Consider the following 12,625-nt stretch of genomic DNA (forward strand, 5'->3'; position numbering starts at 1 on the left):
GATGGGGTTTCACCATGTTGCCCAGGCTGGTCTCGAACTCCTGACCTCAGGTGATCCCCCACCTCAGCCTCCCAAAGTGCTGGGATCATAGGTGTGAGCCACTGCGCCCAGTCAACATTTCTATATACTTAAAAACATGTTTTAAAAATTATGTTAAAATATACATAAGAGTTCCCATTTTACCCATTTTTAAGTGTACAGTTCTGTGGCATGAAGCACATTCACATTGCTGTGTGGCCATCACCAGCATCCATCTCCAGAACACTTTCATCTTCTCAGACTGAAACTCTGCCCCTATGAAATGCTAACTCCCCATTCCCCCTCCCCCAGCCCCGGCACCCACCACTGTACTGTCTGTCTCTGCGGATTGGAATGCACTTCTCCAGCGACCTAAGTAAGTGGAATCATACAGTATTTGTCCTTTTCTGTCTGTTGTTGTACTCAGCATCATGTCTTCGGAGTGCATCCACATTGTAGCCTGTAACAGAATTTCCTTCCTTTTGAAGGCCGAGTCATATGCCACAGGATGGGTGGACCGCATGTGTTGATCCAGCTCTTGGTGGACACTTGGGTTGCTTCCACATTTCAGCTACTGGGAACAGCACTGCCCTGATGATGGGCGCACAGATATCTCTTCAAGGTCCTGCTTTCAGTTCTCTTGGGCATATACCCAGAGTGGAAGTGCTGGGTCACGCACTAACTCTGTGTTTAACTGTTTAGGAAAGTCCATGCCATTTTCATAGTAGCTGCACCATTTTACATCCCACCAGCAAGAACGAGGTTTTCTTTCTCCACATCCTTGTCAATGCTTGTACATTTTTTTAATAGTGGCCACCCTAATAGGTGTGCTGTATGCTTTATAATGTAATAGAAAAATATTACTGACTATGCATGTACATATGGCTAAAGACATTCAGCGTTGGCCGGGCACGGTGGCTCACACCTGTAATCTCAGCACTTTGGGAGGCCGAGGCAGGCAGATCACCTGATGTCAGGAGTTTGAGATCAGCCTGGCCAACATGGTGAAACCCCATCTCTACTAAAAATGCAAAGATTAGCCGGGCTTGGTGGCGGGCACCTGTAATCCCAGCTACTTGGGAGGCTGAGGCAGGAGACTCGCTTGAACCCAGGAGGCGGAGGTTGCAGTGAGCCAAGATTGCGCCACTGCACTCCAGCCTGGGCAACGAGAGCGAGACTCCATCTCAAAAAAAAAAAAAAAAGGACATTTAGAGTTTTATTCTGTTAATCAGCTGGCACTGTTGATGGTTCAGAATTGACTAGTGAGGGAGGTAGCATTTGAAAAAACAACTTTAACTCAGAGTAACAAATGGCATTGGTGACATATGCAGAATCCCACAGGAAGAGTGTGGAGGGATGCACGGGCTCCTGGGAGCAGGATGCAGGCTGTGGGGTGGCCCAGTGTGCTGTACCTGTAGCCGGCAGGGCTGGCGCCTCTGGCCTGGCCCCAGCAAGCGCAAGGACCCAGACAGAACACAGGGCTGCTCTACCCTACTCTTCTCATGTCATGTTCTTAATGTTGAGAACACAGGTTGAGTTCAGTGTGATTCTCCAAACAAACTGGCTGTGGGTAGTGTCAATTTTCTTTTCTCCAATTTCTTTATTTATATATTCTTTTGAGACAGAGTCTCCCTCTCTCACCCAGGCTGTAGCGTAGTGGTGTGATCTCGGCTCACTGCAATCTCCACCTCCCGGGTTCAAGCAATTCTCATGTCTCAGCCTCCTGAGTAGCTGAGATTATAGGTATGTGCCACCGTGCCTGGCTAATTTTTATATTTTTAGCAGAGAGGGGGTTTTACCATGTTGGCCAGGCTAGTCTCGAACACCTGACCTCAAGTGATCCACCCGCCTCAGCCTCCCAAAGTGCTGGGATTACAGGCGTGAGCCACCGCGCCTGGCTCTTTTTTCCAGTTTCTTACTGTGAAAAATTTGAATTATTGAAAATGTTGAAAGAGCAGTACAGTGAGTGGTAAACTCATCAGTTGTTAATAGTTTGCCGCATGTATGTGTTCTACCCGTCTATCTCCACACATTTTAAAGTTGTCACAGTCGTGATTGTTTACCCTTGGATCCTTTGTTGTGTATCTCCCAACAAGAACACGTCCCACATGACCACAGCCCTCCGGTCACGCTCGTGGGCATCCACACCTCTCGAGGCATGTTCCTGCCTGGGTCTGCTTTTCTTTCTCTCCCGACACTGATGTTCTGAAGGCCAGTCGCTCTGCAGAGGCCACCACAGCCTGGGTGTTCTGTTTCTCGCTGCTGACTTAGGCTGAACATTTCTGGCAAGAATACAATGGAGGCGGACCTCTGCATGCATTTACTTCTCAACCAAGCCGTACAGGCCAGTTAGGGAGATGCAGATGCAGGTGGGCTGGGTGCCATGCGTATCATGGGAGGGTGCCCTCTGGGGACACTCTGGACAGAGGCACTCTCTGTCATGTGCTCAGCTTGGCCCCAGACTGAGGCTTAGCAGTCCTCCAGTTGTTCACCGTATGAAGAGCAGGAGAGGATAAACAACTGGACGACTGCTGAGGAGAGGCCAGCAGTAGGGAGTGGAAACCAAAAACTGAGCTTTTACACGAGGCCACATGTGCAGCGCCCCGTGCCAGGCTGAAACCCCTGTGTGCAGCGCCCCATGCCGGGCTGAAACCCCTGTGCCGATGCCCCTGGAGAGCAGTCGTGGGGCAGGGCCTGCCCTTGTTCAATAAGAGGATGAACCTGGCCGTCTGCCTGACTCAGCCTCGTATCTCCATGATGAGTTAACATATTGGCTCAAAAAAACAAATTTCCTTTAACATCTTAAATGAGGTAAAGAAACAAAAGTGGGCTGGGTGCAGTGGCTCACACCTGTAATCCCAGCACTTTGGGAGGCCAGGGCAGGTGGATTGCTTGAAGTCAGGAGTTCAAGACCAGCCTGACCAACATGGTGAAACCCCGTCTCTACTAAAAATACAAAAATGGTGGATGCCTGTAATCCAAGCTACTTGGGAGGCTGGAGCAGAAGAATGGCTTGAACCTGGGAGGCAGAGGTTGCAGTGAGCCGAGATCATGCCACTGCACTCCAGCCTGGGTGACAGAGCGAGACTCTTGTCTCAAAAAAAAAAGAAAAGAAAAAAGAAACAAAACTGGTTTTGTTGTTGTTGTTGTTGTTGTTTTGTTTTTTTTAAACAGGGTCTTGCTCTGTCACCCAGGTTGGAGTGCAGTAGTGCGATCTTGGCTCACTGCAACCTCCATCTCCTGGGCTCAAGCAGTCCTCCCACCTCAGCCTCTCTAGTAGCTGTAACTGTAAGCACCACACTACCATGCTCAGCTAATTTTTAAAATTTTTAGTTGAGATGGCATCTCATTATGTTGCCCAGGCTGGTCTAGAAATCCTGGCCTTAAGCAATTCTCCCACTTCAGCCTCCCAACTAGCTGGGGTTACAGGCGTGAGCCACCATGCCCAGCTAAATTTTCAGCTTTTTATTTAAAAAAATTAATGTTGTCCAGCCTGGTTTTTTGTTTGTTTAAGCATCTTTTCCAGCCTTTTTTGGTATTTCTGAAACTCAGCCTGCTGCAGCATTCTGACAGTCTTTGAAGTAATAGTGCACACTCGTTTTAATTGTGAACCTGTCTGAATCTCCGTTCCTTTTTGTTTGTTTGTTTGTTTTGAGAGAGGGTCTTGCTCTGTCTCCCAGGTTGGAGTGCAGTGGCACGATCTCAGCTCACTGCAACTTTGCTCTTCCAGGCTCAAAATGATTCTTCTGCCTCAGCCTCCTGAGTAGCTGGTACTATCAGCATGCACCACCACACCCAGCTAATTTTTGTATTTTTTTTGTAGAGATGGGATTTCACCATGTTGCCCATGCTAGTCTCGAATTCCTGAGCTCAAGTGATCTGCCCACCTCGGCCTCTCGAAGTGCTGGGATTACAGACATGAGCCACCATGCCCAGCCAAATCGCCATTCTATTTTGGTCTCTGAAACTTAACATTTTGCTTGAGGAAGGGCTCATATACAAGGATATTGAAACAAATGTTGTTTTATATGATAATAATGCCTGAGGATCAATACATATACATTTCATATCCCAATATCCCAAAAATAGCAATCAGTGTATTTACAGATGCTGCAGATCACTCTGAGGAGTTGATTCTGAGGCTGTCCCTGAGGACCCATGCCAGGAGATGTGTCCTGGAAGTGACTGTCACAGATGCAGTCCCCCAGATGATGAGGCAAGGCCTGAGGGTCTGCACTTGTTGGGGGAAAGGTTTATTACAACTTCTCCCAAGCAAACGGAAAGCAATACCTAGAGCAGCTCCAGTGCTTGTGTGTGGCACACCTCTGCAGGGGCCTGTGTGGCTTTGTCCTCATTTCAGTTAGAGTTGAGAGTACAACCCATTTTCGTGTATGGTGGACCTTATAAAACCTAAGTCTGCTTTCTACTCAGTAAACGTTTAGACATTTTTCTTTTCACATTATTCTCCAGTTACTAAGATTTTGTTTGTTGTCAAATCCACATAAGCCTTCTGTTTTTTGGTGAAGACATATTATAGACTTAGAGTTTTATTTCTTTCCACAAATATTTTGACATTGTCATTTTTGCCTTAGTTTATACAACTATTTTTCTAAGCTCTAGATTTAGTTTTCACATGGATACCTCTGGTGTTTTAATTCTGGCTTCTGCTTTTGGTTAGCAGTTGTGACTTAGATTTCTTATCTACATGCTACTTCTGAAGCCTGGTTCTGTTGTGCTGCCTTTAGCAAGTGGTACACAGAAAAGCACTAAACGATGAAAAGATTATTTTTGTTCCTTTCTGTCAAATTCAAAGGCTAATATGGAGGGTTTTTTGAGTTTATTTATGATCACTGGCCAATAGCTCTAAGCTGTGATATCATGTTCTTTGTCATAGAAATTGAAGAGACAGTGGAGAAATACTTATTTTAAAATCAGTGTGATATAAGTTAACACACATTTATACTTCCCATAATTTTTGTCTTCTAATAGCAAATACATATGGGGACTCCAGTACCTGGAGATGTGAATTCCATAAAAATGGAAGCATCTAAGAGGCAGTGAACACTGGCACCCACAGGTATGTAGCAGTCACCCAGCATGAAGCCAGCCTGCAAACAAAAAGGAAACCATGCAGGCCTTCTAGCAGTGTATTTTCCAACTTTTTTCATTTTAAGTAAGTCAACAAATAGGTACCAAATGGCTTCTGTGGGCTCATGGGGTCACCCCTGTGCCTCCTCTCAGTTCTTGCTTGGAGCGAAGTGACTTTACACTCAGCCATCATTTTGGCCACTTAGTGCCTTGAGCTGGAGGCATGGGAGCGGGCCTGGGGAGGCCATGGGCACTCATGTAGTGGCAGGGCCTGGGCCTCAGCTCTGTGCCCAGGAGGTTCCCCATGCCGGCCAGGCACATCGGAATCTGGCATGTGAGTGTCCCCAAACTCACTGTCCAGCCACCCCCCTTGATAGCAGGATCCCTGGGAGCAGGCCACTTGGCAGTGGGCATGGACTCAGAGCAAAGCAAGATGGGTGCCTCAAGAGCTTGGTCCCACCCAGGCCTGAGACTGCCTCCCTTTCTGGTGAGGATCAGAGAGAGGATGCCCTGCCCGCAGTGCATTCTGTGCTATTTCCGTGTTCTGCACCAGGGATAATGTAGCATGAACTTTGAAGGTGGAACCTGGCTCGCTGTGCTGTGATTGGATTTGATGTCACACATTCTCCTTTGATGTCAGAGGCCTCACCTACAAGTGGGCCATCCTGGGATGGGTTTACAGCACCTGGAGGTGACATCAGGTGTTCCTCTCCAGCAGTTAATGCCGACAGCACAAAGTATCTGTGTGCCGAAGCACCTGGCAGGTACTAGTCCAGGAGTAGGCTGTGGGAGCCGGGAGCCAACAGCTCTGAAGCTCTGAGCTCTGAGGCTTTGAAGCTACCGCACACTCTGTCATCTGTTGATTGTTCCTGGGCAGAGTGGGCCCTTGCATCTGTTTATTGACCCAGACCTGGGCACAGGCTGGCAGTGTCTGTGCAGACTCACAGTTTCCCCTACAGGTGATTAAAAACCAAACTATCAAGAGTTTTCATGTATTTTCCTAACTTTTTCCAAGTAGAAGCATTCTCTTTTTCTCTATGATGATCTCAGGCTGTCTTCACATGCACTGTTGTTTGCTCTGTGGGGCCCGTGCTGTGACGCTTGGAGTGCGGGCTGCAGCGTGGTCAGCCCTGCCCTCGCTGGCTCTGGGGATGTGGCCATGTGGTGTCACCTCACCCCTCTCAGTTGTCTCATCTGTAAAATGGGAGCAACAGCGATAATTACACTTCTCAAGTCTGTTCTGAGGACTAACACTGTTATGTCTGTAAGGTGCTCAGCACAGCACCATGTTGTAAGCACGTGTCAGTTAATACCACACTAAAAAATTAATATTCTATAGATTTAATGGCAAACTTTAATTTTTTTTAACATATCCAACTTTTTCGCTATAAACTTATGGGGTACAGGAGCAGTTTTGTTGCATGGACATACTTCGTGGTGGCGAAGTCTGGGCTTTCAGTGCAGCCGTTATCGGAATAATGTAATCATACCCACTGAGCATCTACCCTCCCCTCACCCTGTACCCTTCCAAGTTTCCAGTGTCTCTCATTCCACACTCTACATCTGTGTGGACGTGTGAGTTAGCTCCTGCTTACGGGTGAGAACGTGCGGTGTTTGTCTTTCTGTGTCCGAGTTGTTTCGCTTAGGATGATGGCCTCTGTTTGCATCCATGTTGCTGCAAAGGACAGTTTCATTCTTTTTTGTGGCTGGAGAGTATTCCATTGTGTATATATGCACCACATCTTCTTATCCAGCTGTCTGTTGATGGGCACTTAGGTTGATTCCGTGTCTTTGCTGTTGTGAATTGTGTTGCAGTAAACATGCGAGCGCAGGTATGACTTCAAGAGAATGATTTATTTCCCTTTGGATACACACCCAGGAGTGGGACTACTGGATTGGATGGTAGTTGTATTTTTAGTTTTTGGAGGAACCTCCATTCTGTTTTCCATAGAGGCTATGCTAATTTACACTCCCCCCAACAGTGTACAGTGTTCCCTGTTCTCCACGTCCTCGCCAGCATCTACTGTTTTTTGTCTTTCTTTAATTTTTGCAAGTTTGCATTGCTTATAGAATACACCGTAGTTTTCAAGGAAAACACATCAGCAAATACCGGTATTAGGATATGCATACCTACGTGCGTATCAGTCTGTGCCTAGAGACCCGGGAAACCGGTCCATGATGATAAGTCACAGCCATGCGCTCCTTCAGCAGATATTTACAGAGACTGGCAAGTGGCGAGGCCCGAGTACGCAGAGATGCGTGACCGCCACCCCCTGCCTTTGCCCGGACCGGCTCCCGACTGCTCCCTTCTCTTTATTCAGGTCTTGGCTCCACGGCCCACCTTGGAGAGGCCTTTGCCGCCCCGGCGCCCGCCCTGCGCCGTCATGTTTGCTCTCCCTGGTCCTCAGGGCGCCCACTCCCGTCAGGTCGCCTGTGTCTGTGCCTCCCTGGGGAAGGCAGGGCCTGGCGTGCCCTGCGCTCCTCTCTGCCCTCGGGACAGAAGGTGGTCAGGGAAGGTGGTCCCGTGTCCTCAAGGCAGAGTCCCTCGCAGATGGTGCTGAGGTGGAGAAGCTGCGCTGCTGCTAGAACAGAGTGGGCGCTGCTGACCACGCCCGCCTGAGGAGGGTTGGTGGCAGAGGCTGCGCCACGTGCACGCCCCGAGGCAGGTGGTCGTGGAGGCCTTCAGGCTGCAGCTGCTGGGCAGGGTGTGAGCCAGGAGCATTGCAGCTGCGGGGCGGGCAGGTGGGCCGGGCCTGGGGAGTCACCATCCAGGAGCACGGAGCCCCCGGAGCAGAGGGCGCGGCCATCGCCTTCTCCCAGCGTGGGGGCTGTGAGGCGAGTTGTGCGGTTGCAGATCACCAGAGGAGGAAAAGCGCGCCCAGAGGCGGGAGCCCTCCAATCACAGGCCAGTGCAGAGGCTGGCACCCTCCAGTCACAGGCCAGCGCAGGGGAGGGCGCCCTCAAGTCACAGGCCGACGCCCTCCAATCACAGGGCAGCTAGAGGCAGGCACCCTCCAATCACAGTCCAGCACAGGGGAGGGCACCCTCCAGTCACAGGCCGGAGCCCTCCAGTCACAGGCCGGCGCCCTCCAATCAAAGGCCAGCACAGAGGCGGGCACCCTCCAGTCACAGGCCAGAACAGGGGAAGGCACCCTCCAGTCACAGGCCAACGCACTCCAATCACAGAGCAGCCAGAGGCAGGCACCCTCCAATCACAGGCCTTGGCATTGGCCGCCCTCATCTGCTGCTGAGAGTTCTCTCGAGTGGGAGGAAGGAGGTCACTTCAGGACCGTGGGCCTAAAAAGGAATGATGGGGCCAAATTGATAGTTTAGCCACTGCCTAGATTCTAGAGATTTCCATCTTTTTTGGTTGTAAAATGTAAAATCAAATCTTTTATATTGGCTATGTTTAGGACTGGAACAACTACTGTAAAAATGATTTTTTTAAAATCTGTGCTTGAAGGTTGCGGCGGCTCAGCCTGGAATCCCAGCACTTTGGGAGGCCGAGGTGGGTGGATCACCTGAGGTCAGGAGTTTGAGACCAGCCTGGCCAACATGCAGAAATCCCGTCTCTACAAAACATACAAAAATTAACCGGGCGTGATGGCGCGTGCCTGTGATCCCAGCTACTCGGGAGGCTGAGGCACAAGGATCGCTTTGAGTGCAGGGGTCAAGGCTGCAGAGACAAGGCTGTGATTGCTCCACTGCATGCCAGCCTGGGTGATGGAGTGAGCCCTTATTTCGAAAATAATAATAATGATTCAAACGTTACTCCTTGGAGTTCTTCCGGTTGGCTTTTGTTTTACCATTTGAAGCCACAGCTCAGTGGCATGAAGCACGTTCACGTTGCTCTGCAGCTGTCACCTGCGTCCACCTCCAGAAGATTTCCACCTTCCCAAACGGAAACGCTGCCCCTGTGAAACACGGATGCCCCGCCCCTCCCCTGGGCACCCCCGCTCCGCTTGCTCTCCCCATGGCTCTGAGTGCTCCAGGGACCCCATGTCAGTGGGACAGACAGGATCTGCCCCTCTGTGCCTGGCTCGTGTCACTCAGCGGAAGGTCCTCGGGGCTCATACACGCGGTGGCACGTGGCAGGATTTCCTTCCTCGCTAAGGCCTTATTCTCTTTACGCATCATCTGTCAATGGACACCTGGGACATTATTCGGTTTGGGGAGCAGTGGGCTCCCTAATTTCTTAAGGTCGCGTCTCTGTTTTGCTTTGAGATACTGGGAGAGCTGGGCTTGACTTTCTTTGCATTTGCGGGAGGAATGCCCTCCACGCCGCAGGCCGCGCAGCTCGCTGGGCAGAGGCAGAGGCAGAGGCAGAGGCAGCAGCAGTACGACCCCTCCACGGGGCCTCCCGTGCAGAACGCCTCCAGCTTGCACACCCCGGGAGGCTGCCCAGCAGCTGCCCGGGAGGCTGCCCCAGCCGGGGTCTGCGCTGCAGCGTCTTTGCAGGTCTCCCAGCAGCAGGCGACAGAGCCACAAGCACAGCTCCCAGTCCAGGGAAGGACCCAGCAGCCAATCGCGGCGCCGCCACCTTTCCTGCCAGGCCGGCTCTCGGCGCCACCAGGCAGGCTGTTTAGCTCGCGCTCCACCTCCCCACCCAGGAGCAGGCAGCTCCCCAGGCCCGCCAGCCTCTGCCTGCGGCACCATCCCAGGTACCCAAAGGGGCTGCCCTCCAAACCCGGGCACGGGCTGAGTTCTGACCCACATGGGCTGCCGTGCCAGAATATTCTCGGTGGTCTGTGCTTCCCCAGGAATCTGTGTTTCCAGTGAGTGTAAAGGACTAGGTCTAACTTGTTCAATGTTTTTCCCCTACTAAGCACTTCTGATGAAATGGTGAGGGCCGTAAGTCAGCGTTCCGGGTAAAGGTTTTAGTGGAATTGAGAACCGAATGCGTTAATGACGGGTTGCTTGCTGCCCTTGAGGGTAACCAGTTATTGCAAACACTCTGCCCCTGTCACCTCGTCTGCCCTCGGCTCCTGCGGGGAGCACCTCTTTCTTTTTTTTCTCTTTTTTTTTTTTTTTTTTGTTAGACGGAGTTTCGCTCTGTGGCCCAGGCTGGAGTGCAGTGGCGCGATCTCGGCTCACTGCAAGCTCGGCCTCCCGGGTTCACGCCATTCTCCTGCCTCAGCCTCCCGAGTAGCTGGGACTACAGGCACCTGCCACCACACCCGGCTAATTTTTTTTGTATAGAGACGGGGTTTCACTGTGTTAGCCGGAATGGTCTCTATCTGCTGACCTCGTGATCCGCCCACCTCAGCCTCCCAAAGTGCTGGGATTACAGGTGTGAGCCACCGCGCCCGGCCAGCAGCACCCCTTTCCATCTGCTCCATGCAGACAAGCAGCACCACCACCCCCCCCCCCCCCCCCCCAGCAAGTCACAAAGCTGCCTCTCCAGGTGCATTCAGACCTGCAGGTGTGGCTGTGGCCATGGTGTCCAGAGCCCAGAGTACAGCACCACCTGCCCCGCCCCATCCCCCACCAGGCCCTATGGCCATAGAGAGCCCTTAGGACAAGATTGCAGAGCAGATGAAGCTGGTGAGAGAGCTCAGTTATCTGCGAAAGAAGTTGCTTTTGCTACAAGCTGTTTAAATTAGAAGTTGAAATGTTTCTCAATATAATATGGCAGACGGTAAAGGCATCTGAAAAACTGGCCATGGCTGCTTCTCTGGTGATTCTTTGGCACCAGCCTACTCAGATTCTAGAGCAGGGGCATCTGGGGTGTGTGCACAGCATCTGGGAACTGCAGGTTCTCCCACCAGCATCCAGTGTGGGCTGCACTGGGGACTGCCGGGAAACCGCCTTGCCTCATTCAGGTCCTTAATCTGAGCCCGTGACAAAGGGGCTGGCGTCTCTGCACAGTTGATGGGCTGCTCCTGTCTTTCAGGAGAACCAGGTGCATCAGCGCATGGCGGAGCGGAGGAAAGCAGGTCTGTGGTCCCAGAGGCGTCTGCTGAAGCTGCAGGAGGCCCCATGGCCCAAGTCCCACTGGGACTATCTGCTGGAGGAGATGCAGTGGATGGCCACAGACTTTGCCCAGGAGAGGTGGAAGGTGGCCTCTGTGAAGAAGGTGGGTTGGAATAGTACTTTGTGGAAATCACATCGTGAAAGAGAATTGAAGAAGTAATTATATTATGTAAAAGAAAATTTCTAAATTTAATATGGCCAATTTAATGTTTGAGTTTTCATTACTAACTCTAAGACTTTACCTGACTGTAAGTCTTTTTTTTTTTTTTGAGACGGAGTCTCACTCTGTCACTGAAGCTGGAGTTCAGTGGCTCAATCTCAGCTCACTACAACTTCCACCTCCCAGGTTAAATGGACTCTCCTGCCTCAGCCTCTTGAGTAGTGAGGATTACCGGCACCTGCCACCATGCCCAGCTAATTTTTTGTATTTTTAGTAGAGATGGGGTTTTGCCATGTTGGCCAGGCTGATCTCGAACTTCTGACCTCAAAGTGATCCATCTGCCTCGGCCTCCCAATGTGCTGGGATTACAGGCATGACCCACCACCCCCGGCCATGTGGACAATTTCATACCAACTGGCATTTCATGTCTGGCCATGGCACCGTCTAAATTGAGAAGGATTATCTTGAATTATGTTTGCATAGAAAGCCCTGTGATAATTGTGGTTCATGTTTCATCTGGACTTTATTGCCCATTAACATAAGTGTCTTTGACTGACAGTAAAGGGATATTTTCTAGGGGAATATTCATTTTACTTTTTATTATTGAATATTATTAGAATTGTTGATTGAAGCGGTATCATGAATGGATACTAAAAATGGAAAAATAGACTTTCTTTGGAATTCTCCAGAATTAAATATGTATATCTAGTAAAAAACAAGATGTTTCCATATTACTGTGTGCGTGGAGACCCTCACAGACAATGTGGCGATTGTCTTCAGATGGTCAGAGCTGTGGCCCGGCAGCTGCAGGACAGGATGCGCAGGGAGGCCGGGGCCAGGAGGGAGGAGCCGAGCAGGCTGAGGCAGACGTCGCCTCTACTACCAGAGAAATGGAGCGTCCCTGGTCTAGTACTGCGCAGGTAAACACACGTTTCCTCTACAATTTGCCCTCAAGTTTTCACTCGGGAGCTAATGATTTTATATTTTAATTCATGATTTTCTTTTAGATCGTAGATTATCTTTTAGATAGTAGAAATTAAGCTGCAAATTGAATTTCAAGAGAAACAAAAAAAGACATTAAATTTGAATAAATATTCAAAAAGAGGTAACCAACTAAGTTAATATAGTGTACTTATTCAAATAGTCGTCATGTTATAGCCCACTGCCAAGGTGAACTGTTAGAATTTATTGTTATGCTCCTGTGCTTTGTGACATGGAATAATGAGACTGAAGCCCTGAAAACATTATGAATTATGCCTTTGTAGGTAAAGATTCCAGCATCTTTGAAGCAAGTGCTCCACTGGAAAATAAAAGCGACGTGGTGAGTGTTTTCTTTGTGATATCAGAACTTCATGTTCCAGGTGAGGGGCTTCAGGGTGCCCGTGT

At 50.1% G+C, this 12,625-nt stretch overlaps 1 protein-coding gene across 1 annotated transcript in view; it reads left to right on the top strand.

Moving 5' to 3' along the window:
* Positions 1-5,086, top strand: part of LOC101150057 (putative EP400-like protein) — a 31,381-nt gene extending 26,295 nt beyond the window's left edge. Inside the window, exons 5-7 of the transcript XR_010129457.1 lie at positions 331-394; positions 507-1,761; positions 5,008-5,086. The gene's annotated coding sequence lies outside the window, so the exon portion shown is untranslated. The remainder of the gene's footprint in view (positions 1-330; positions 395-506; positions 1,762-5,007) is intronic.
* Positions 5,087-12,625: the final 7,539 nt, after the last annotated feature.

This window comes from Gorilla gorilla, chromosome 10 (assembly GCF_029281585.2).
Source record: "Gorilla gorilla gorilla isolate KB3781 chromosome 10, NHGRI_mGorGor1-v2.1_pri, whole genome shotgun sequence".
Taxonomy (NCBI): Eukaryota; Metazoa; Chordata; class Mammalia; order Primates; family Hominidae; genus Gorilla; species Gorilla gorilla.